This window comes from Dipodomys ordii, unplaced genomic scaffold (assembly GCF_000151885.1).
Source record: "Dipodomys ordii isolate 6190 unplaced genomic scaffold, Dord_2.0 Scaffold126, whole genome shotgun sequence".
NCBI lineage: Eukaryota > Metazoa > Chordata > Mammalia > Rodentia > Heteromyidae > Dipodomys > Dipodomys ordii.
This window is the reverse complement of record NW_012267342.1, coordinates 5,911,085-5,936,687: the sequence shown is the minus strand read 5'-3', so window position 1 is coordinate 5,936,687 and position 25,603 is coordinate 5,911,085. Positions and strand designations below refer to the sequence as shown.

The 25,603-nt window shown below is 34.4% G+C and overlaps 1 protein-coding gene across 1 annotated transcript in view; it reads right to left on the bottom strand.

Moving 5' to 3' along the window:
* The window catches only part of Lrp1b (low density lipoprotein receptor-related protein 1B), a 1,500,426-nt gene that overhangs the window by 17,714 nt on the left and 1,457,109 nt on the right, over nucleotides 1-25,603 (bottom strand). The gene's annotated exons all lie outside the window — the stretch shown is intronic.

The window sequence follows — 25,603 nt, the reverse complement described above, 5'->3', positions numbered from 1 at the left end:
TCTCAACCCCCTCTCTCTGTCTCTGTCTATGTCTCTGTCTCTGTCTCTCTCTCATTATCACTTAAACAAAATTTGTAATCCGTGTTCTGTTCATCTCTAAATCTGCTTTGTTGCTATGCACTACTCTCTGCTATTCATCCAGGAGCAATTTTCTGCAAGTTAGCTTTGCATAGCCTTCCAAAATAATCTTTATTTTTTTCCCTCTCAACGTTACAAAGGCCTGCATGACGCAGACTATCAAATTTATAATTTCAGTGCTATTTTGTAGCTTAAAATAGTAGAAAAATTGACCTGATTATCACTATACCAGTCTTGTGTTCTTGAATTAGACATAGACAAAGACATTAGATTGGTGCAGTTGTGTTTAATCATACAATCATTTATTCTTCTTTACATCCTCATTATCATTTTGTTCAGTGAGTAGCTACTTGGTAATGAATTCTTGACTCAACACAATCTAATTTCTCCCTTTTTTCCCAAGTTCAGTAAGTTTGAGACAAATGATTATTTACCAAGACACATAGTATTAGGAATTTGAGTTGATAAATGGCAAAACCTTAGTACAAACCACAAAGATAAAAATATAACAAAACCGGTCTATTTATTTCTGCACTGTGTATTGATCTTATCTATCATAACATAATAACTGTGCAATTAAAATGCCCTTAATTTTATGAGTTTTTTGTGTATTAAACTAATGATTTGTAAACTAAATTTTGTTAAAATTCACTTTCTCTATATGGGTGAATTAATTATATATTTTAATATATCTTATATATTAATTATATATCTTAGTAATGTTGCAGTACCGAATCTGAGCAAGAGGAATATAGTGTATGCAATGAATTCCCAAGACATGCACACTTAAAGGAATATTTCAGATAATTATTGCATTTTCAGATGTGTGTGTATATGTTTGTGTGTGGACAAGTTATAGGGCTTGAATTCAGGAATTATATGCTGTCCTTAGTGTTTTTGTTCAAACCTTAAACTTGACCTCTTTCCCACTTCCACACTTTGTTTTTATACCAAATAGCTTTCAAGAAACTTCTCTATTTTCACAAGAGGACAAAATAGATAGATAGACATAAATATATGGCTATCAAAATAAGAAATAATCTACGTAGAAATTCTCCATACAATATGTGGCAAAACCAGAGGTTTAATTAATTAATTAGTTTTGGAATTTCATTAAAAAAGAGTCTGACTGTGTTGCTCAAACTGGCTTTGAACTAACAAAACAGTACTCCTTCCTTTTCCTTAATTATTCATAATGCTTAGTAGTTTTATCTTGACATCAAACAGATGATCTCTCAATTTATCAAGATATCTATAGTTTCCACAATTATTTTATAGCTAAAATGTTTTTGTGTTTCTCATTTTAATTTTCTATTGTATAGGAGAATATTCTAAATAAAGGAAATACTGCACAGATATTGATGAGACAATAAACACTGTTAGAATAACAAAAAGAGTTTAGCATATGTAAAGGAACAAAATGTAATTTGTAAAATGGAAGTTATTATATTTTAATAGCCCAAATGCATGACATATAATTAAACTGTCTAAAATAATGATAGCTCTAAAGTAATAGGGAAATTGTATAAAGAGAATTGAAATTAGATACAAGTACTATGTATTGAAATCCTTTAGTATTGTCTTTCATAATAACAAAGATGGATATGAATGAACTGTTCCTGTCATTTTGCAGAAATGTGGACAGCGTTACTCACTTTGGGAGGAGTTAAAAAACCAAATAATGAGATTAATATCTGCTTTCTCTTTTCATCAGATTTAAAGGTCAGAGACTCTCCTGACCACTGTGAAACTCAAAGGTGAACTTTAAAGCAATTTGAAATTGAATTTCTCCTTTTATAAATGTGTGAGGCTGTCCTTATTATAAATAATGATAGAGTCACTCAGAAAGAAAAATCTCTTAATACACCATATTCTTTTCCACATAGGAAAAAATGCACAAAATAAACCTTAAAAAATCTACACTACACTATTCTGTGCTAGTTTTGATGCTATTAAATTGGAAACAGATGACAATGTATCATGACTAATGCAAAGGTGCATATTTTTATTTAAAGTAAATTAGACAAAACAAAGTGACTCAAAAACCTTTCATTAAAATGTATTGTCACTTTTGTTTTAGAGCAGGGCCCTAGTTCATAATACTCGTGCTCTGCTGGTGCTCTACCTTCCGTATAATTCCCAGTATTTTCTTCCTCTACCCTTTCATTCAGAAATATCAGAAAACAAAAACATTCTCCTGTATTGAGAGACAAGTATTTATTGAATCAATTATTTGATTTTCTTATCAAGCCCCTTTTCATCTTTATTTTATATATCCTTATATAAAATTATCTTATCTGTATTTGAAGATTCTTACTTCTTCTAACATAGTTCACCAGTTTCCCCCTCTACTTTTGTATAAAAAATTATAATGTTCAAATACTGTTTGATGCAATTTGGATCTGATATTAGAGTAAGTGTTTTCACATAATAATTCACCTGAGCCACACATGGCGGTGAACTTATTGTTCCCTGTTACCCAGGAAACTGAAAGTAGGTTCCTGGCACAAACCCAGGAATCTCTGGTTGGCCTCAACTACATAGCCATGGGTTGTCTAATAATAATAATATCAATAAATATAATAATAAATAATCCCATTAAATGCTGACAGTAAATTATGAGAACTTTATGAGGACTTTAAAATAAAGAAATGCAATTTCTGCATAATTTGTTCTGAAAAGTACAACCATAAAGGGTCAAAATAAAATGTACTATTATATTATCACTATTGAAAAAAACCATGGTCATTTAAATTTAATGCATGAGTTCAATGCTTTGTTTCCTCATGCCATGATAATACCAGTCTTTGAAAAAGGTTAATGTATTACTAGTAAAATTGCAAATGAGTACACTTTTTGAGTAACACAATTATGAGAGTTGCCACATTAGTTCAGCCCTGTGGCCCGTAATACTTGATAATCTGTCTTTTATGGTATAATATGTTACACATCATTTTAGCATATTATTATTCCTGATTTCAGTATCACATTTTTTCACATTTTTGTGAAGATATTAAGATACTTTTTTCAAGATATTAAGATAGTATATATGTGCCTAATATACCATTAAAGTTGCATCACTTATAAACTCATTCTAAATATAAAAATAAGGATGAAGATAAGGATGAAGCACAAATTTGAATTTCTGTGATATATTCTGCATTTAATTTATTTGATATATTTTTGTCTGTTGTAACTTTGTGTGTTTCTGTGTATGTATGTGTGTTTGGGTTTTGCACAGGTTATAACACAGGGCCTCACATTTGCTGGACAAGTGTTCTACAATTTGATCCATATAAACTGCCAGTCATTTTGCTTTAGTTCACCGTTCAGATAAGAACCATGATTTGCCTAAGGCTGGCCTCAAGCCTCTGTCTTACTACTTCTGAATTGTAGGTACCTGAAATTATGGATATATATTACTATACCCAGCATCATTTTTTTCTTTTTAATAAACTCAGATACAAAGAACTATTTAACTCAAGTTTTCTTAAATTTAACTATATTGTAACTCACAACTCATGACCATTGTCAGTAAAATTTGTATTCGTTTGGAATGTTTATTTCAAAGACACTAAATTAAACTGGACACCAGTGACTTGTGCCTTTAATCCTAGCTACTTGGGAGGCTGAGATCTGAGGATCGCAGTTCAGAACCAGCCTGGGCAAGAAAGTCCATGAGACTCTTATCTCCAATGAAGCACTAAAAATGTCAGAAATAGAGCTGTGATAGAGCACTAGCCTTGAAAAAAATTCAGAGGGACAATAACCAGAACAACAACACAATAACAAAGATCTATATATAGTTTCTTAAATTTAATATAATCAAGTACATTCAATTCAAATGTATAACAATATACAATTTAATGATTACTTTAAAATAATTTTATTAGAATAAATTTTTGAAGGCCGGGTGCCAGTGGCTCAAGCCTGTCATTCTAGCTACTCAGGAGGCTGAGATCTGAGGTTTGCGGTTCAAAGCCAGCCCAGGCAGGAAAAACCATGAGTCACTTATCTCCAATAAACCACCAGAAAACCAGAAGTGGTGCTGTAGCTCAAGTGGTAGTGCTAGCCTTGATCTGAAGAGCTGAGGAACAGTGCCCAGGCCCAGATTTCAAGCCCCACCCCCCAAAAAATATTTTTTGCCATAGGTTAACTTGTCAAAGTTAAAAATAATAAATTGTGCAAAAATCTAGGGCCAGTGATTATTTTTAGAAAGGTAAATATTAGAGGGGAATTTGAACTGAAGAGAGGTGGCCATCAAAGAATTGAAAAAATATAGAATGGATAATTAAGATGATTTATTTTAAGAATAACATAAAAAACAATAATGGAAACTTTGCTATTAAAGATTATTCAACTATAAACAAATTGTTTAAATAGGGATACAGGTGGACCCATTGCAACAATGAGACATACAAGTCACATGTCGAAAACTTTACAACTTTGGTGGGGGGGGAGAGTTGGGGGGGTGGTGGGAGGATGGGATGGGAAGGGGAAAGTAAGGAGGAGGCTATAATGCTTGATGAGAAATGTACTCATTGTCTTGCCCATGTAATTGTAAACCCTCTGTACAGTATTTTCACTATATATATATATATATAAACAGGAAGAAAAAAAAGATTCAACTATAAAAGGCCATTTGCTATGATTGAGTGGTTTATGTCAAAATGCTTAAATATAAAATTCTACGTCATGCACTTGTGTGTGAATGGCCCATGTTGTATTAAATGATAGGTAACTACATACAAAATATACTCTCTAGAAACTGAAAAAGTTTAACTTGTGAATACTACTCAGGAATGTGAGCCATCTAAAAAAGGCATGTTATGTTTAAAGTGAGAAGACAGATTCTATCTAAATGAATGGTATACTGTATCAACTTAAGAGAAAAAATAGCCATAAAGTTAGTATTAATCAAAATAATAAATGTAATGTAAAAATATAGGAAGTGGAATGCTGCATGAGAGATTGTGCTGCTAGTTTCACAGCTGAAGATGGGAAGGAAACCTCAATGTGACTATGTATACTAGTGGTATTATTTCCAGGATGTCTGACTTGGTCCAAAATTGATGTTTAAATATACAAAATGAACAAAAAAATCTCAATGCTTGGGGCCATTCAGAGAAAATAATCATCATGTTATCCAAATATTTTAGGTTTGGCAATAAGACTAAGCAATAGCCAAATACAGTATCCAAATTCAGTATTGTTCCATTGAATATATACCGAATGAATATATATATACATTTATATATACATACATATATACATACATTTGATAAAACAGTATGACCTCAGAATGTGTTACCATGTTTCAAGTGAATTAAGTTCTTTCTCAATGAAATGTTTCACTCTGATCTGTAAAGATATTCACTTTACTTTCACTGACAGTATCCATGTACAAAGAAAATTGTGTTAGCAACCTTCTTTTTGGCAGTATTGAGGATTGAGCTTGTTGGAAGAGACTCTACCACCTGAGCCATGTATATAGACCTCTTATTGTGGTGATTGTTTTTCATGTAAAGTCTTATATTATGTCTTCAGCAGATATGGGCTACAATCTTCCCAACTGTTTTCACTTGTTACTGGGTACACAGTACATGACACTGTGCCCATTATTCCTTCCACATAGCTGGGATAACAGATATGTGCCACCATATCCAGCCACTGGTGAGATGTTTTCTCACAACCTTGTACCTGGATGTCCTCTAACCATGATTTCTGGATCACTTTCTCAGAGGTAGCTAGGAGCTGAGGCATGAGCCAATGAAGCCCAACTTTATCCTACAGAACTCTTAATGAGTAACAAATAATTTGCCAGATTTAACATTTATAGAAATTCATTGTGTACAAAAGCATTTCAAACCTTATGACCAACGATTCTCATTAACAAAAAATTCCTTTTGTATTTTGATTTCCTTTTTCAAGATTTTAAAGTTTACATCATAGAGGTCCCTCACTTCTTTGGTTAAGTTAATTCATAGATATTTTATTTTTTGTGAGGCTATTACAAATGGAGTTGCTTTCCTAATTTCAGCCACACTTTTATCATTGTTGGCATAAAGAAAAGACATTGATTTTGGGGGGTTAATTTTATACCCTGCTACTTTGCCAAAATTTTGAATCAGGTTGAGTAACTTGGGAGTGGAGTCTGTGGGATTCTTTAAATACAAGATCATGTCGTCTGAAAAGAGGGAGAGTTTTATTTCTTCCTTCCCTATTTGGATTCCCTTTATGTCTGCATCTTGTTTTATTGCTGTAGCTAGGCATTCTAATACTAGATTGAAGAGAAGTGGAGAGAGTGGACATCCTTGTCTTGTTCCTCAGTTAGGTGGAAATGGCATTAGTTCTTCACCATTAAGTATAAGGCTGGCTGTAGGTTTGTCATATACAGCCTTTATTGTATTGAGGAATGTTCCATGGATTCCTAATTTTTCCAATACCTTCATCATAAAGGGGTGTTGGATTTGTCGAATGCTTTTTCTGCATCTATTGAGATAAACATGGGGTTCTGATTCTTGCTCCTGTTGATGTGATGAATAATATTAATTGATTTGCATATAAGGAACCAGCTTTGCATCCCTGAAATGAATCCTGTTTGATCGTGGTGTATGATTTTTTGGATGAATTGTTGAAGTCGATTGGCCAAAATTTTGTTAGGAAGAATGGCAAAACCTACCATACTCCTGGATTGGAAAGATTAACATCGTGAAAATGGCAATACTTCCCAAGGCTATCTACAAATTGAACTCAATACCTATCAAAATTCCAACCTTATTCTTCAAAAAAATAATAGAGGCAATCCAAAAATTCATATGGAACAAAAAAAGACCCCGAATAGCAAAAACGCTCCTCAACGGCAAGAACACTGCTGGAGGAATATCAATACCAAATTTCAAACCCTATTATAAAGCCATAGTAATCAAAACAGCTTGGTATTGGCATAGGAACAGACCTCAAGACAAATGGAATAGAATTGAAAACCCAGAAATGAACCTACAGACCTATAGTCACCTAATCTTCGATAAGGGAGCTAAAACAATAGAATGGAAGAAAGACAGCCTCTTCAGTAAATGGTGCTGGCAAAATTGGTTAACTACATGTAGAAAACTAAAGCTAGATCCTCCTATATCACCCTGCACCAGAATCAACTCCAAATAGATCAAAGACCTCGGAGTCAAAGCAGACACTCTGAAAACATTACAGGATGGAATAGGAGAAAACCTAGGTCTCCTTGACTCAGGCCGAAATTTTCTGAATACAGACCTGGAAACACAACAAATCAAAGAAAGGTTGGACAAATGGGATTGCATGAAGTTGCAGAGCTTCTGCATGGCAAAGGATATAGCTAGCAAGATCAATAGAGAGCCCACAGATTGGGAGAAGATCTTCACTATACATACAACAGACATAGGTCTCATATCTAAAATATACTTACAACTCAAAAAATTAAATCCCCCAACAACAAATGCTCAAAGAAACAACTGCCCAATAAATAAGTGGGTGAAAGACTTAAAGAGAAACTTCTCTGAAGAAGAAAGAAGGATGGCCAATAGACACATGAAGAAATGCTCAACATCCCTAGCCATAAAAGAAATGCAAATCAAAGCAACATTGAGATACCACCTCACTCCAGTTAGAATGGCAAAAATCAAGAACTCTAACAACAACAGATGCTGGAGGGGATGTGGACAGAAGGGAACCTTACTTCATTGTTGGTGGGAGAGTAAACTTTTTCAACTACTTTGGAAAGCAGTATGGAGGTTCCTCAAAAGACTTCACATAGAGCTCCCCTATGACCCAGCAATCCCACTGTTGGGCATTTACTCAAATGTTTACAAACAAGACAACACTACAGCTACGAGCACAACTATGTTTATTGCAGCATTATTTACCATAGCTAAGATATGGAACCAACCCAGATGCCCCTCAGTAGATGAATGGATCAAGCAAATGTGGTATATATACACAATGGAATTCTATGCCTCCATCAGAAAGAATGTCATTGCCCCATTTGTTAGGAAATGGAAAAACTTGGAAAAATTATATTAAGTGAAATAAGCCAGGCCCAAAGAAACACAGGTCCCATGGTTTCCCTTATTTGCAATATCTAGTATATGTATGAGTCAAGCGGAAAAGGTCAGATAATGTGATGTTAGGAAAGTGAACCCTTAGATATGTATGTTAATATTTTTTTCTTTCATGCATTTGTTTCTAATGCATTTATAAGATTATTTCTTTGTTGCTTTGTATGTCCCTCCCCTACTGTATAACCCCTGCTTTCACTATATTTGATGTCAGTATAACTTGTGGAGGAGTTGGGGAAAAACAAGTCATTTAAGGATACAGGTGGACCTGTTGCAACAATGAGAAGTACAAGTTGTCATGTCGAAAACGAGCTTTACAACATTGGTGTAGGGGGGAAGGATTGGGTGGGGAGGTGAGGGAAGAGTCTGGGAAGGGATGTGAAGGATCAACAAAGGAATAGGCTGAAATGATTGATAAGAAATGTACGCATTATCTTGCCCATGTAACTGTAACCCCTCTGTACAGTATGTTCACAAAAAAAATAATAAAAGGAAATAAAAGGAAAAAAAATCCTTTTGTAATTCACCTATTAGATAACTTTATTTTAGATTGAACATGAAAAGATTTATGCAGGCAATGGTCTAATCATTGATTCCAGGAGTAGTCAGAAGTTAGCAGCAGATCTAATCTTTGTAACATATTTTAGTAATATTTTACACTCCAGAGAACACTAGCACTTTTATTACAGTTGTCTGTACTTGATTAGCATAAATAATCAATACACTATATTCTAAATTTTGATTTATTTTTATTTGCTTCCATTAACAATCATGCTTACCTATAACTACAGTTGTTTATAATGTATTTAAAAGTAGGCATGGTCTATTATACATAGGTGTAATTTTATGAATATCGTGTTCCTTCATACTTTGAAGGGTATGTGGTTGATTACCATTGAATGTGTTTGCTGTCATAGAGAATATATATAAGAATGTAAGAATGAATTAATGGAGGCATGGATGTGGAATAGTTGAAAACATGAATATGCACATATGTGAATGGCATAGACAATACCATACACTATTTTGTGAACTGTATACAACACATTTGTAAGTGCTGCCTACTTACAAGTAAGTCAATTCTTACAGAAAGATGTGAAAATATTTAATATAAAATTCTCATCCCTAGCTCTTTTCATTAATTCATATACTCATTAATTTTTCCATGTATAAAAGCATACAATTATATGAAAGTACCTTAGGTGCTAAGGTTTGAATATGAAATGTCTTGCCCACATATATTTCAGGTGTTGACAGGAGTGTAGATGTCAGCAGATGAATTTTAGGTGAAGTGATTCAATGAATTGATCTATTGATGAATTCATACTATTATTTCATTGCTTGGAAGTGGTGAACAATAGGAGATCAGAGGCTATTTGCTTAAGTAAGTCAATGGGTTCATTTGTTTGAAATTTCTCTTGTCCTGGTCCCTTCTGACATTTCTCTATCAGTGCTTCCTCTCCATCAGAAAGTGAAAACCCTCCTGTGTCACATACTGCCACAAGTAAAATGGGGTAAATACATTATTACTTCAAACCTTGGTAACTTCTAGCCACAAAAAACCATTCCTTTTTTCAAACTTCTATCAAATTCGTTCACAATTGCAACACACATGACACATATGAAATGAGATATGCAACTTGTTTACAGGGAAAAGAGATGGAAAATAAGGCAAAGTAAAGAAAGGGGTGAAATTGTTCAAAAAGAAATGCACTCATCACCTTACTTATGAAATGTTAACCCTTCTGCAGGACACCTTAATAATAATAATAACATTACATTTAAAAACCTTACACATGTAAATTGGGCATATATAAATTACATTCCTTCAATGAATAAATGATGTTTATGTGTTTATCTTTCAGTTCTTGTCCTATGATGCAGCCAATCAACAAACTTTCAGCTCTAATTGTGTTTGTTTGATGGATTTTTTTTTTTTTTTGGTCAGTCATGGGAGGCTTGAACTCTGGGCTTGGGTACTATCATCCCTGGGCACTTCAGCTCAAGGCGAGCGCTCTACCGCTTGAGCCACAGCGCCAGTTCCGGTTTTCAAGTGGTTTATTGGAGATAAGAGTATCACGGACTTTCCTGCCCAGGTTGGCTTTGAACTGTGAACCTCAGATTTCAGCCTCCTGAGTAGCTAGGATTACAGGCCTGAGCCACCGACGTCTGAATTCGATGGAAATTTTGATATGAAAACTAGTTTTATACACACAATACAAAATATGAGATTAATTTTAGTTCAGTTCCATCACTTAACTTTACTCATTGAAGCTTAAAGTGTCCATATAAAGATTTTGAGGAGCCAGAGAAGTTCAAGGACAGCTCAGGCAGTTATCTAGACCCTATCTGAAAACAAAAATCAAAGCAAAAGAGCTGTGTGAATGACCTTAGTAGTAGACTGTTTGAGGTCCTGGGTTCAATCTCCAGAAGCATAAAAATAAGAAAATATCATTATTTTTTATTACAATGTCAGAAAAAGTGAGCGAAGGCATAGATTTGGAGGAATGGGTGAAAAGTTTGAAAAGCATAACTTCAATCAGAAAGCACTATACTCATAGTCTGGTTTGTTGAATGGTAACACCTGTGTACAAGTACTTAAAGATAATAACTTATTTTTTAATCAAGAGAAAAAAATGTCGATATTGGTGACTCATATGGCATGCATGTGTTTGAAATTAGTCAGGTCTTAGTTGAAATCTAGACTCTCTTCACAAAAGAAATTCCAAGAAATTTATCCCGTTGCAAAGTTTTCATTTCCATTAGTGGGTAAGAGCAAACTTGCCACCTTTACTCACATTTCTCTTGAACCTAGCTCTTCAAGCTCTATCTTTTGCCATTCAACACCCAGTTTATGAATAAAGTGCATCTGGATCAATGTCACCCATTTAACATTCTTACCCATCCCTTTCGAACCACCCTTTCTTTCATTTTTCTTAATTTTGTAGAATATACATTGGATGTGTTTTTGGTGTTTTTTTGTTTTACCATTTAAAGAGGCAGTTTATGAACACAATGGATATTTGTTGTTGATTTTTGAATCCAAGATCTAAGAGTGCTTGTTAGCAGAAACTTTATACTTGAGTTATTTTTCAGATAGGGTCTTGCATATTTGACTAGGGTCAGCCTCAGATCCTCCTACCCATTAGCCATACAACCAGGTCCAACGTGTTGGCTGAAATGTGGTCTTGATATTTTCATTTTTTCAGACAGACATCAAAAACTATCTTCCCCAAATATACCTCCCAAGTGGCTGGAATTATAGACATGAGACACCATGTAACATAAATCTAAAAAAATTCTGTAATAATGGGTTTTATGATATTTCAACATGTGTATACATTATGTAATATTTCTACTTTCTACTAATCTCCATATACATATATATATTCCTTTATGATGAAAATCTTCCACAGTCTTTTCTTCTAGCTTTATGAAATGTTCAGTAGAACACATTATTATTATCTACAGTCTATGTAATAATTGTCCTTCAATAGGCAGAGCTGATCCTATTCTCAGAGCACAGACTGGAGTTTAAATTCAACCTTTTATTTTTCTACCTTTTATTTCCCCTACATTATAAATAGCATGTGAAGGCTCAAAAAAGCAACTTGTTCCCTGGGACTAGTAAAGGACAGATGTTGATGTGACAGGTTTTCTTGGTATTAACTGCTTGAGAAGACAAGCACATTTCACATTTTGTACTTTGAAAATGTGCCACAGGGCAGAAAGAAAATCAAGAGACATGCAATGACCTAACTCCTGAAATATTCCCATCACCCACAGCTATAGCTGAATTGCTCAGTACTCCTACTGAAACACATGCCAACTTCCTTGGGCTCTTCTCGGCTTTCCTCTACAGGGACATAAGGAGGTGTGGTGCTGGGCTTGGCAAAGGGACCAGTGGAAAGCACATCCTGTAGTTTCTATCCTACAAGGGCAACACCATGTGAAAATGAGACCTCAATTAATTGTTACAATATGTAAGTGTAAGGTCGGATCCTGGATGGCGAGAAGACTCCACCCTCTTCACAGCAAAGTCTCCACCCAGTACCTGCCTTACCTAGGCAATTGGCACACCTGGAAAAGGTCACATCTGCATCTGCTGAGGACCCATCTGGATTTGATGTGGCCACACCTTTCTCCACCCATACCCTAAAGAAGGCCTAGCCCAGGCCCAGACCCTCTTTCTCAGCTCTTTTCCTTCTCAGCTCTTTCCCAGCTCCTTTCCCAGCTCTCTCTTTCCCTTCTCTCTTTCCCAGCTCTCTCTCTTTCCCTGCTCTCTCTCTTTCCCAGCTCTCTCTCTTTCTTAGGATTTCCCAGGCCTTTCTCAGCTGCGCCGATTGCCAACCTGGCCTGGTCCCAGCAGATCTACTGAATAAACGTACCCTTTATCTGAATACCAGGTGTGTGGTGCTGTTCTTACTCGGCTACCTCTTTTTAAAAACCTAACAGTAAGGAGGAAAATTTCTACTTTCTAAATGTTATGACAGACACTGAAATAATTATCTTCGTAAATTCAAAAAAGTTTCTCCAGTACTTAGGAATTTCCTACTGTATTTCATACCATAAGGGATTGGGGAATACTGCTGAGTTTTTAATAAGATTAGATTGCAATCACAAAGCCAAAGAAAAGAAGTGCCACATTCAGATCAGTCTTTCGGGACACATTGCTTTGATACTAACATACTCATTTTGCATCCTTCTGTATTTTAATAGTAATTTCAAAATGTTTGCAAAGCCAATTTCTGACAGTTTAAAAAATTTTTAAGGTAACTGAAGCTGCTCACCATGACCAATGTCTGTGCATGAAATTAAATTATATTGGGACCTTTCTGACTTCAGTGTTCTTTCTGGCAGCTGTTAATTGACCAGTTTTTGTTGATTAGAAAATTTGCCCATATTTAAATGTCCCTTTACAAGTTATCTTATAATTTTCATTGTCAGACTCATAAAAACTCAAATTATACTGGTTTTCAGTCATTTAGGATTGTACAATCACAATGGCTTTTAGATTGTATGGTAAAAAATATCCTGTTCAAAACAACATTTCAGTATTTCAATATTTTTTAGTCTTCAACAATCTTAGGCAAGAGGTTCCATTAGTATTATCATAATAAGGTAAGTAAAGAAGCACAGAGGGGAAAAATGGTGTAAACAATCTCTACCCTTCTTTGAGAAAATATGGTAAAATGTCAATGCATATCCTTCAAATCTAGAAAAATGAATTCAGAAGGAACAGATGATTGGGCGGGTATGTTCAAAGAGATAGCATAGACCTTAGATACATTGTATTCATATACTTCTTTGCTGAATGACAATTATTTAAAGGTAATGACGATAGTGATGAAAGAGATAACTGACATTCTGGGATTTTACTTCTTTCAAATGTATTCTCTTTTTATGTAATGCTTAACAACAAATATATTATCCATTTAGTAACTTAAGTTTCTTTTCCTTCTCTTGTTATTTGGGATTCATTATAAGATCCATCCTGTTACCATGTAATTTTCTGCCTACAGAATATTTTCAAAACCCTAGCAAAGCATATCCATTTTTGGGATTTATCTCATGGTTCAATATTGTTTTCCATTATTTCTCGTGTTTCATAATATCAAAAGCCTAGACACAGGCCATATTGCTTGATTGATATTGCATATCAATTTCCTCAAAAAAGACTAACAAAAAATCAGAAGGTTCAAAGATAGTGGTTATGCCTGACTCTTCTACTCCTCTTCTGTAATCAATAGAGGATCTCAACATAAAAAAAAAACAAAACACCAGATCAAATCAAAGACTAGGAGCAGATAGAACAAATTGAGTCAAATCATACTTTCTTAACAAGCTGATGAATGATCGATCAAGCCTAGTATTTCATGTAGATAATTTAATATAACTTCTAGAAACTTCAAGAAATGATAAATTATATTCTTTAAAAGTATCATAAACATGATAAGTTAGGTAAAAGTATCATGGTATAATAATCAGATCTTGACATTTTAGCCTTGTGAATTAGACATAGTATATGGAGAATGCATAAATTAGGCAAGGGGAATGCATGATAGATGTTGAGATAAAGTAAGTAAACCAGAATACAACTTCACACTTGAAAGAATTTACAATCTCCTGTAGAGAAACAGATATATAAATTGATAAGAGTCATGGAGTAAACAGGCAGCATTCCCTGACCAATTTCAGAGAAATGTGTTTCCTTTCCAAAGGTGCACCCAGGACAGAGATCAATTCACAACAAAACATGGAAAAATAATAGACTAATATGAGAGATGTAAACACACACTCATACACAGAAATTATATGGTAAAAATTGATAATGGAAAACCATGCTCCTCAAAAGAGAAAAGGCATAGGCAGATATCCAAAAAATACATCTAACCAAGCAGAGAGAGAGGGAGAGAGAGAAAAAGAGAGAGAAAGAGAGACAGAGAGAGACAGAGAGACAGAGAGAGACAGAAATGACCGGGGTGGGGGGAAGACAGGGGATGCTTATGCATCAGTTATTTTTATCTTTTGCTTGAAAAGAGGAAATAAAACATAAAAACCAACAGTGCTATCTTGTTTGGGATCATGTGGAGAAATGTTCTTGCTATAAGCAAGAAGCAATGACATGTAATATAAGAAGTGTCTTGGAGTTTTGCCATATTGTCATTTTCAAAACAGTGAATGATATGATTACAGAAACAACAAAATATTGGAGTTAGATTTTTTTTTGGTTCTCTCTTTTGCTTTTAATTTTTGGTTTTCTTTTTAAACATATTTTCTTCTATGTTTTAGTAATAATGTGAATTAGAGACATAACGTTTAAAAAATCAATGTTGTCCACATTCTAACAATAACATATAACCATTGTGACCACTTTGATTGAAGATTTGCTTTTACTTTTGCAAATGTATATCATATGCAAATATATACATCAGTCTTTGCACATGATGCATTTAACTGATGTTTTGTAAAATCATATGTTTATGGAATTTAAATTGATATTTTAGCAAATTATATATGATAAACATAAAATACTTAGTCTTATTTAAAATACTTAGTCTTATTCCTTATTTATGTTAGTCTTTCATTTAATTTTTCAGTCTGATATCAATTTTGATATTCAAGCACATGATCCTCAGGGTCTTTATTCAAAAAAATCCCTTCTCACACAGGCTTTTCTCCTCCATTCTTATTTAAACATGTAAACTTCCCACAAGTCTAACATTAACTTTCCTTAACTGATTTTCTCTTTAGAAAGAACTAGAACAAACTATGAATATATTTCAAATACATTGCATACTGTCTTTATTTTCTGTCTCTTGCCACTTACAATTTAAGTTCCATAAAGAATTAACTTTTCAATTAATACAGGATTTCATGCTTAATGCAGTATATGAAATATAAGAGAATAATAGTTTTGAGTAATGGATATGAGTAAAGATTATTGGTGGCATTATTTTTGTTCTACAAAGCAGTATTTGAGCAAATCAAATAACACAATCCTTCTCTCACCTGGTATTAAGCATAAGTTGCCTACTTAGCTATCTAGACAAAATCTGGTATACTGCTTTGAAGAACTAGGAAAAAATAATGAGGCCATAGATAAAAAGTAAATAGAAGTATTCAGTGACCTCAGTTAAAATCAGGATTTCTGTTATTACTTATGTTTTCTCTGATAGGTGCATTTTTTCCAATATCTTCTAACATCCTTTGAGAAATTTTGGGAAAAAATTGTATCTGGTGTTGTTTCTTCCATGATTTTAGTTTCCTGACCAAAATCCCTATAGGAAATTGCCTTTAAATATATCAAGCCTTAAAGTTTTGTTGTGCATTAGTGGATTTTTTTAAAAAAACAACATTTTAAAGGTAAGAAATGTGAAAGGAGATGGTAACATAACTTACCCAAAGTGATAGCTGGTTTGGACTCAGTATTTATAATCCTAATTATTAAGTCTAGAAAATTGAGATGAATAGTAACAATATGAATATAAAGAAGATAGTCCCATAGTAAAAATGGTAAAAGTAAAAAAAAAATGTAGATCAAACCTTAATTATTGAAAGAGGTAGATTTGGGTAAAGTAGGAAAAATAGAGATATTAAAAGACTTGACATCTATAAGGAATAAAGCACCTGACTATATATATTATTATTGAATTATGGGTCATATGCTCCTGTAATGATAACAATCATAAAAGAGTATGCAGTATATCTTTGTCTATATAATATGCCCTAAGAAAATGTTTATATGAAAAAAAAACTGAACACAAACAAAATAATAATGATTATTATTGGCAAATATGTTTTTTTAATATGTTTTTTGTCGGTCATGGGGCCTGAACTCTGGGCCTGGACACTGTCCCTCAGCTCTTCAGCTCAAGGCTAGCAGTCTATCACTTGAGCCACAGCACCACTTCTGGCTTTTTCTGCTTATGTGGTGCTGAGGAATTGAACCCAGGGCCTCATGCATGCAAGGTAAGCACTCTACCACTGACCCACCTTCACAGCCCCCCAAATGTGGTTTTATATAATCACTGTTGTTTTTCATTTCTGAAATGTATGTGTTCTAATGGAGTAATAATATTGGCTTTGAAGAGTTCTTTAATTCTCATTTGAGATGGATCCCTTTTGATTATTTTCTACCATCTGTCTAAGTGATGAAAGTCTAGACTTAGGAGTTAATAGATATATAGAGAATTCTGGAGGGCTGGGAAGGTGGCTCAGTGGTGGAGTGCTTGACTCGCATACATGAGGCTCTGGGTTTGATACCTCACCACCACATAAACAGAAAAAGCCAGAATTGGCACTGTGGCTCAAGTGGTAAATCACTAGCCTTGAGCTAAAGAGCAGAAGGACAGCATCCAGGCCCAAAGTTCAGGCCCCATGACCAACAAAAAGAAAGAGAAAGAGAGAGAGAGAGAGAGAAGAGAGAGAGAGAGAAAGAAGAGAGAGAGAGAAGAGAGAGGGAGAGAGAGAGGGAAAGGGAGAGAGAGGGGGAAAGGGAGAGAGAGAGAGAGAGAGAGAAAATCCTGGATTCCCAAAAGAATTCATGATGAGAAAAAGTGACTACAAAATAAAATTATGTACCAAAACATAGATTTTTGTGTTTGCCTATCTTTTCTCCAATGATATATTCTCAGTTAAGAACTACTTTAAAGAAATACAAGTTTTAGTTTCGGATATTAAAGAACACTTGAAGAAGACATATAAAATAAAACTTCCACATAATGAATGTGGAAAATTACTTTTACAACTTTGTCTGGGGTGGGGGAGGGGTTGAAGGGTGCTGAAGATGGGAAGGGATGGTAAGGGGAAACAAAGGAGGAGGCAACAATGCTTGATCAGAAATGTACTCATTACCTTGCCCATGTAATTGTAACCTCTCTTACTGTATTTTCACAATACAAATAAATAAATAGAGTTCACACTAGCAAATCAATGCCATAATTAGGATTTCAACAAATCTGAATGCCATTCACACGACTATTTTCTCGTTTACATGCAAAATAAAAAGTCACATAATCTGTATCTTCTGTTAAAAAAACAGAAAACAAAAAAACATAAAACAAAAAAATCAGGTTATAATTCTAGTTATGGTGAAAGACGGAAGAAAATGACATTGAACTAATGATACTGAGCCCATATTTCCATGCTAATCCCATGTGTCACCACATATTACTTCTTCCTCTAGAAGTTTCAGTGTATATCCAAGAATCATCATGAAGAAACTAAGGCTCAGAGAGTCCAGTAGGCTATAACAATAGTAACACGAGGAATAAATACAATAGCCAATTAATTCTCTAACTGCAGATTCCGTATTTTACATTTATTTTATCTTGTTTGGGAATTTGTGGAAACTCTTTACTATATTACTTTTGCTAGTAAAAACTCTGGATCCTCTAGGGCTATCAATACAGAAGATAAATGTGAGTAGAGTAGAAATTAAAATCTGCATAAAAATCCAGAAAACAGGGATTGTTTCCCTAAGAATCCGTCCCCAGCATCCTCAGTGCCCGCTGTGACATCTGCTCATGAGAATTGAGTATTACTGGATTGTGCCCAGGAGAAGTTCATTAGCACATTTCAACATCCCTCTAGTTCTCTGTGAGACAGTTATGACTTCATTTTTGCTTAACATTTCATTTCATTTATCTCTTTTTCTCTCCATATTTTATATAAAAATAAAGACGAAAGTGGGTTATTCTATCATCATTTTCCTGAGAAATTCTTAAGAGGGCTTGGCTAGTGAGAGGATGATAGATTAGAATAATGAAACAAGAGACAAATACAGAAAGAATAGTCCATGAAGATAAGTGATAAAGGAAGTAGGAACTGTAAAATGAATCTGGGTTAAGGACCAAAGAAGATGAAGAGAAATGATGAAAGAAGTAGCTGATCAAGAAGCACTGGACCCTTAGACACTTGAAATGGTAACTCCCTGTATAACCATACTATGCTCAGAAAAAATAAATTAAAGTAAACTGAAACTATGCAACAGTGTTGGTGTGCCTAAAGTGCTACAGCCACAGACTTAAGCAAAAGAAGTCTAGCAAATGCACAAGGCTCTGAGTTCAAGTCTCAATACTGGCATACGTTAAAATCTCTTTCAACTATCTGTCTGTCTGTCTGACTCTGTCTGTTTATCCAAATTAAATTACTTCTAAGTTATACCTTCTAGACACAACTGGATTTAATATAAGTAGATAACAATTTAGACTACTTCTTTGATATTTTATACAAAGAATTAACTTTCCTCCAGGGTCCACTAACACATGATACCTTTGTGTCTGCTAATTGAATTGTACATTGTTTTCCCTAGAAGTACTTTTAACCTCCCTTTTTACCAAGAGTTTCCTGTTTTCAAAACTCTATCCTTCTTAGTTCCAAAGCCATTTCTACACTTTAAGGTAAGGACCTTAAAGCACCATTTCCTGGCACCAGAACCTGCATCAGTTTGGTTTACTTGCCACAATAAAAAAGCTGAAGCACATGTAGCTTAAATAATAGATGTTTCTCACAGTCTACAGTTCTGTATCATATGTAATTTTTTTCTGAGACTCTTCTTGGTTTACATAAAACTACCTTCTTGCTGATACTTAAAAAGCCTCTTCTGAGCATGCAATGTGTCTGATGTCTTCATTTCCATAAGCTGTCACACAAAGAGATGACAGGTGGTTTGAGAGTCAACTCCTCCAAAAGAATGTGAATCATTGGGTTAAAACTGCTTAAGCAAACATATCTGGTGTGGGATAGAGAAAGGCTTGTGTTGAAGGCTGTGTATGCTCTCTTGTGCCCAGGCTGGGTGAAAATAAAGGAGGAAGAGTTACTAAAAATAGTTCCATGGAGGCTGAGGTAATGTTGGGAAAGATATTCTATGCTTTGAAGTACTTAAATCCAAAATAAAAGCGTAATCTTAAATTGAAATCTTAGAATCAGGAAGGCCTGGTCAACTTGTTAGTAAGTTCAATACACACTTATAGTATCAAATTTTTGAGCTTAGAAGAAATACTGTTTAACAATATTAACAGCATGCACTAGAATTTTAGATCTCTAGGTTTAATATTCAAGATACTTACTTTTTAATATTGTTTTTTTATTTTAAAGATACCATAGAGAGGGATTACCATTACATGAGTAAGATAAGATAATCACTTTTATAAATATTAAAACTGTAAATAAATCATCAAAATTACAAGAATTTATTTTTTTCCTTTGGTTTTACTTGAAGTTTTATTTTCATTCTATACTTAGGAATACATGAAATAGCTATTGAGAAGCAAAGCTGAAGGTTCTCAAAGAACAAATTCATTCCTTAAATTAAAGGACACAGTAATAAAATTTCTATGTGAAAAAAAATCTGTCACTGTCATAGATATAAATACTTTATAGGCTTACAAAATGTGAGTAAATTCTGTACATTTTTTACTCTATGAACAAAAAAATATGCAACCAATAAAACTAAAGCAAACACTGCATTTTATCTTTCAAAACTATTTTTATTTTTTATAAAGGCTTTCAATTAAAGAGTATAAATTATGTTCTCATTAAAGATTCCTGGTCACTCCCAATGGAATGGAGGCTAAAACTAAGGAGGCTGAGATCTGAGGATCTTGATTTGATGCCATCCATGGCAGAAAAGTCCCTGTGAGAATCTTATCTCCAGTTAACCACTCAAAACTAGAAGTGGCACTGTGGCTCAAGCTTTGAGCTCAAAGAGGCTCAGGGACAGAACCAGGCCCTGAGTTCAAGCCCTACAACAAGAACAGCAGCAAAAATTCTCCCTTGTAAAAGTACATCATTCATAAAAAAGAGAGACTGAGGTCTTCATATTCTCCTAGCTGGACCACTTTGTGTTCCAAATAGCCATGAGCACATTTTGTTAAAAATTATTTAATTTTGTATACATTATTGCATTAAGTATGAAGTAATCTGAATATAACTGAGATTTGCTTGATATTCTAGAAAATTTGGATCTAAGAGACATGAGCTAAAATCAGTACCTTATATATTACGTCCTTTTCTGTGGCATTTAGTAAATAGTGAAATAGTACTGTGTGTGTGTGTGAGTGTGTGTGTGTGAGTGTGTGTGTGTGTGTGTGTGTGTGTGTGTGTGTGTGTAATGGTACTGGGGCATGAACTCATGGCCTGGGCACTGTAACTGGAGTTTCATGTTCAAGGCTGGTGCTCTACTACATAAAACACAAAGCTCTAATTTGAGCTTATTCGTGACTCATTAGAGGTAAGCATCTTTCCATAAGAGTCTTTTCTGGGGATCCACCAGCACCCATCAAGAATAGTTCTCTCAAATACTTCAGTCTTCTTTACTATAAATACACTTTTCTGGGGCTGGGGGTACAGCTCAGTGGTAGAGCTTTTATAGAACATACAAAGACCTGGATTTGTTCTAAGTACTGCGAGAAAATACATAATACTCTGCAACAGTGGCTCACATCTGTAATACTAGCAGAGTTTTTAGGGTCTCAGTTTGAAGACAATCTGTACAGAAAAATATCTTAGATTCTCTATTTTCAAATAGCTTGAATCTCTAGGAATATAGAACCTTGGCTCCACTGGTGTGCAAGAAGAAACTGAGCAAGAGCAAGAGCTTAAAGCCCTGAGATCAAGCCCCAGAACACGCACACATACACACACACACACACACACACACACACACACACACACACACACACACAGATATACACATTCTCTCATACACACAGATAAAATAAAATAAAATAAGGAAAAAGAAAAGAAAAGAAAAAGAAATGGGGAAAACCCTTACATAACACATAAAATATTTTGCCTCAGTTTTTATCCATTGTTATTCCTTTAATTCATAACAAAAGTTGATCCCTACTACCTCAAATTCTTCAAATCCAGTATTTGTACTGTTGTTTCTGGATGTAGAAGTGGTTGAAAGCATCTCTTTTTTAACATGTATTTTTATTGTAAAGATACTGTACAGAGGGGTTACAGTTAGATGAGTAAGGTAATGAGTACATTTCTATCAAGAATTGTTAACCCCTTCTTTGTTTTTCCCCTACCTTCCCTTCCCTCCACACCTCCCCACCTCTTCCCTTCCTCCCAAGTTGTAAACTTCATTTTCAGCATAGTGTCATGTATATCTCATATAATAGCTATTTAATTGTACAACTCAGTTAATCATCTAGAATTAATATCCTCTGAAAGATGTCTGGAGCTAATATCCTTGATACTCTCTATACCTTAAAGATGGAGGTATCAATTATGAGAAGGCCTCCATTTTCTATTTTTTTCTCATTTATTTTCCTGACTCACTCATATAATACCAAGATTTTATAATTTCCAGAATTGCAACTTTTTGTCTCTTTCCTCCATTCTATAAACACATTCTTACATCATAACATAAAATCATAAACAGACCCCAGTATTTCTGAAATGTTTCTGGGTCTTATTCTCCAAGTATGCCACAGGGACTGTTTCCTATCCTTAATGTACTTCATTGCTTGCTTTCAGATCTACTTCGGTATATGCCATTTTTAGCTTCAAAAGAATATTTCCGGCAGTTCCTCCAGGTAAAACTACTGTGATTTTTTTCTCAGAAAAATATTAGAATTTCACATCACCACAAAAGATTTGGACTCTTCATCATAGAAGAGTCAGAGTTAACTGTGCTTTACTCAGTTGTTTTCCCACAACACTTAGTTCATATTCATATTCTAAGAATTATCAAATGTAACATTTCAAAGTCACTTATCTACTCAAAATTAAATTTAGGTTCTTTAATATTACAAACTCAGTCTATAAAGTGTGCTTCTTTTAGCACAAAGAGCATAGTGGTATTGGGTACAGAGTCTCACATCAGACTTCAGAGGCAGAGCTTATGTAGATTGGAGTTTTAGGCCAGCCTAGGAAAAATATTCATTAGACTCTATATCAACCAATACAAATGATAGGAGTGGTGATGTACGTATCATTTAGCTATGGAGTAAGAGTGAATAGGATCTTGGTCCAGCTAGGAAGGCATAAATTAAGACCCTATTGTCAGGCAAGAAGGAAGGAAGGAAGGAAGAAAGGAAGGAAAGAAGGAAGGAAGGAAAGAAGGAAGGAAGGAAGGAAGAAAGAAAGAAAGGAAAGCAAGAAAAACAAGCAAGCAAGCAGGAAAGCAAGGAAGCAAGAAAAGAAGGAAGGAAGGAAGGAAGGAAGGAAGGAAGGAAGGAAGGAAGGAAGGAAGGAAGGAAGGGAGGGAGGGAGGGAGGGAGGGAAGGGAGGAAGGGAGGAATAAAGAAAGTTATATGAGGATGGCTCAAGTACTAGACCAATGACTAGCATTTGTAAGATCTTAATTTCAAACACAAGTACCATCAGCGAGAAAGAGTAGGGGAGTGAGACAGAGAGAGGAAGAGAGAGAAAGAGACAGAGACAGAGGGAGAAAGAAAGAAGAATGAAACAAAAAGAGAGAAGTAATACGAATTAAACAACCAAGTATTTAAACAACTGGGGCATGAACTTCTGAATCATACACGTGTGGAAACTTTCATTTATTTACCAATACATGGTATTAGCTTTCTAATTCATCCTGAAAGGGATAGCAATTAGACAAACAAAAATACTCCAACACTTCCTAAAACACATTTGAAGATGTAGTAGCTGCTACATGGTATTTGTTGAGTGCATACTGTAGAAATTCTGGATTTTTCTAATGACTCAGGAATACCTGTAAATCATTAATATTTGTTGATTGAATTAAAACAATATAATTTATATTTCATTAATTTATGACAACTTTTGGAAGAATGTGACATAAGCACTACTTCTTTTTCAAAATAAATGTGAGATATAGAAAAACAAGGTACATGCAATCATGTTTTGTCCATAAAGCCAAATATAAAGATAGAGACAGAAATATACAAAATGGAAAATAATTCTCTAAACCTTCTAAAGAAGATATTTTTGTTTCCTGGCTAGATGACTAGATAGGTGATTGTAGTTTTTCTGATATATTTAGTTAGAATTGACAGTGAAAAAATATTTTATGAGCTGTTCTACTCAGATGCAACTCTGGTGACAAAAGAGCATTCTTTGGACAAGATGATATCATGAGACCTAATGTGCGGGGAAAGGACAAAGTGGGCTGGCAATGAATTATGTATTTTGGCCTAGGAACAATGTGACAGTGACACAATAAATGGTATTATAGATATTTTACAAATGAGCTTAAATACTTCTCTGTTTAATTTTGGTCAAGCATCACTGCGAATTTACTCACCCTGAAATATCAATGAATGGCTCTTTTCACTATTCTTCCTTCCACTTTCACTTTGGGGTCCAAACTACCAGTATTCATTTGAAATGTTACCAAATCTTTGAATGTAGAGCCCCTGATTCTCCAGGCTTTCTTTACCTTTTAAGAGGCACCACCTTCAAAACTACTCCTTCAGCTCTGATTTCACCTCAAAACTCCAGATGATAGTCAATAAAAGCTAGCTTTTTTGGTGATGAAATATTTGAATTTCAATCTGATTGTGCTTTTAAACCTTTTCTAGATGGATTGATGCCACCTACCGTGAGATTATTAATATGATTAGTGTGATGCCATACATGTGGCTCTCTTAAGCACAAATGTGTACTGCAAAAGTAACTTCTATTGTTGTCACACCAGAGGCAACCCTTGAAATATTTGAGGAGATAGGAGTTCATTGTCATGGATATTCAAACACCAGAAACTGAACAAGAAAGAATGATTTAAATGATACCAAAATTAAATTTCTGGAAATGCACTGGTATATATCTCTTTTATCAATAGGAAGTCTTTTAATTAAGTTAAAAACAATCTTCAGTAAAATTTTTGGAAATGCAGCAGCATGTTGTTCCCTCAGTGAATGAAATGGGAATGTCAGTTACTAATTAACAACCATCATTCCAAATATAGTATAAGGTAAGAGAGTCTTAATTCACCTGCTTTTGAGGTTCTCTAATTAATAGCTACTATCCTAGCGAATGTATTTTTATGAGACAGTTCCACTAACTTTCTTTCATTCTTTCTGTTATATTTCTAGACAAGCTAGCAGTTTGTGGTGCATACACTTATCAGTGAGCGAAGCAAAGGTTAAGTGTGTATGACACAGATGAGCCTCGAGATTAAGTATACACTGTGAAATGCATGTGGATGTTCATGATTTAAACCAATGAACTGTGGCCTGAAATGATGTCACACGAAGCGCAGCGGTAAGTGGAAGGTTAAACCTACTTGCATCTCGGCTCATTAAACGCAGTTAAAGTGCAAATCCCCTCATTCTGACAGTAGTGATCACAAGGGTTCTCTTTCTGGTCACAGCGCTGACTTTTAAACCCCACAGAGCATCTGCAGAATTCCAGTAAAATACAGCTAAATAAACCATCTAACTTTTAATTTTTTTGCCAAATGTTTCAAATTCATTTTATACAGAGATAGTAACATAGGAACAAAAATGCTTCCAGAAATGCCCGTTTCTCTCTCACACAGGCTCTCTCATCTCCACACTACACTGACAAGTTGGAGAATAGGATGCCCTTGTAAATTACGCATGTATTCCATCCCCTAGAGAACTACAATAAAGCAAAACTCAGAAACTACATGATTTCATTCCAAATTCTGTTCAGGGTCTTTATTCCACTTTGGACCATCTGATTAAGAGGTAATCAAATATTTGTAATTTAATATGATTGTTCTTTAGACACTTTATTAGGTATGCTGGTTATGTTCCAGGTAATACATTAAATTTCAGACATTTTCTGGAACAATCCAAAAATTCCAATGCATTCTTGGGTGTTTCCAGATCCAGACTTGATTTAACATAATCTAAATGACCCTTGGCCTTCATTGGTTTTTATAATACTTTACACTAACCTTGATATAAACATAGACTAGCATTATACATTAAAAACAAATAGATATCTCAAGTTCTTTTGAAAAGGAT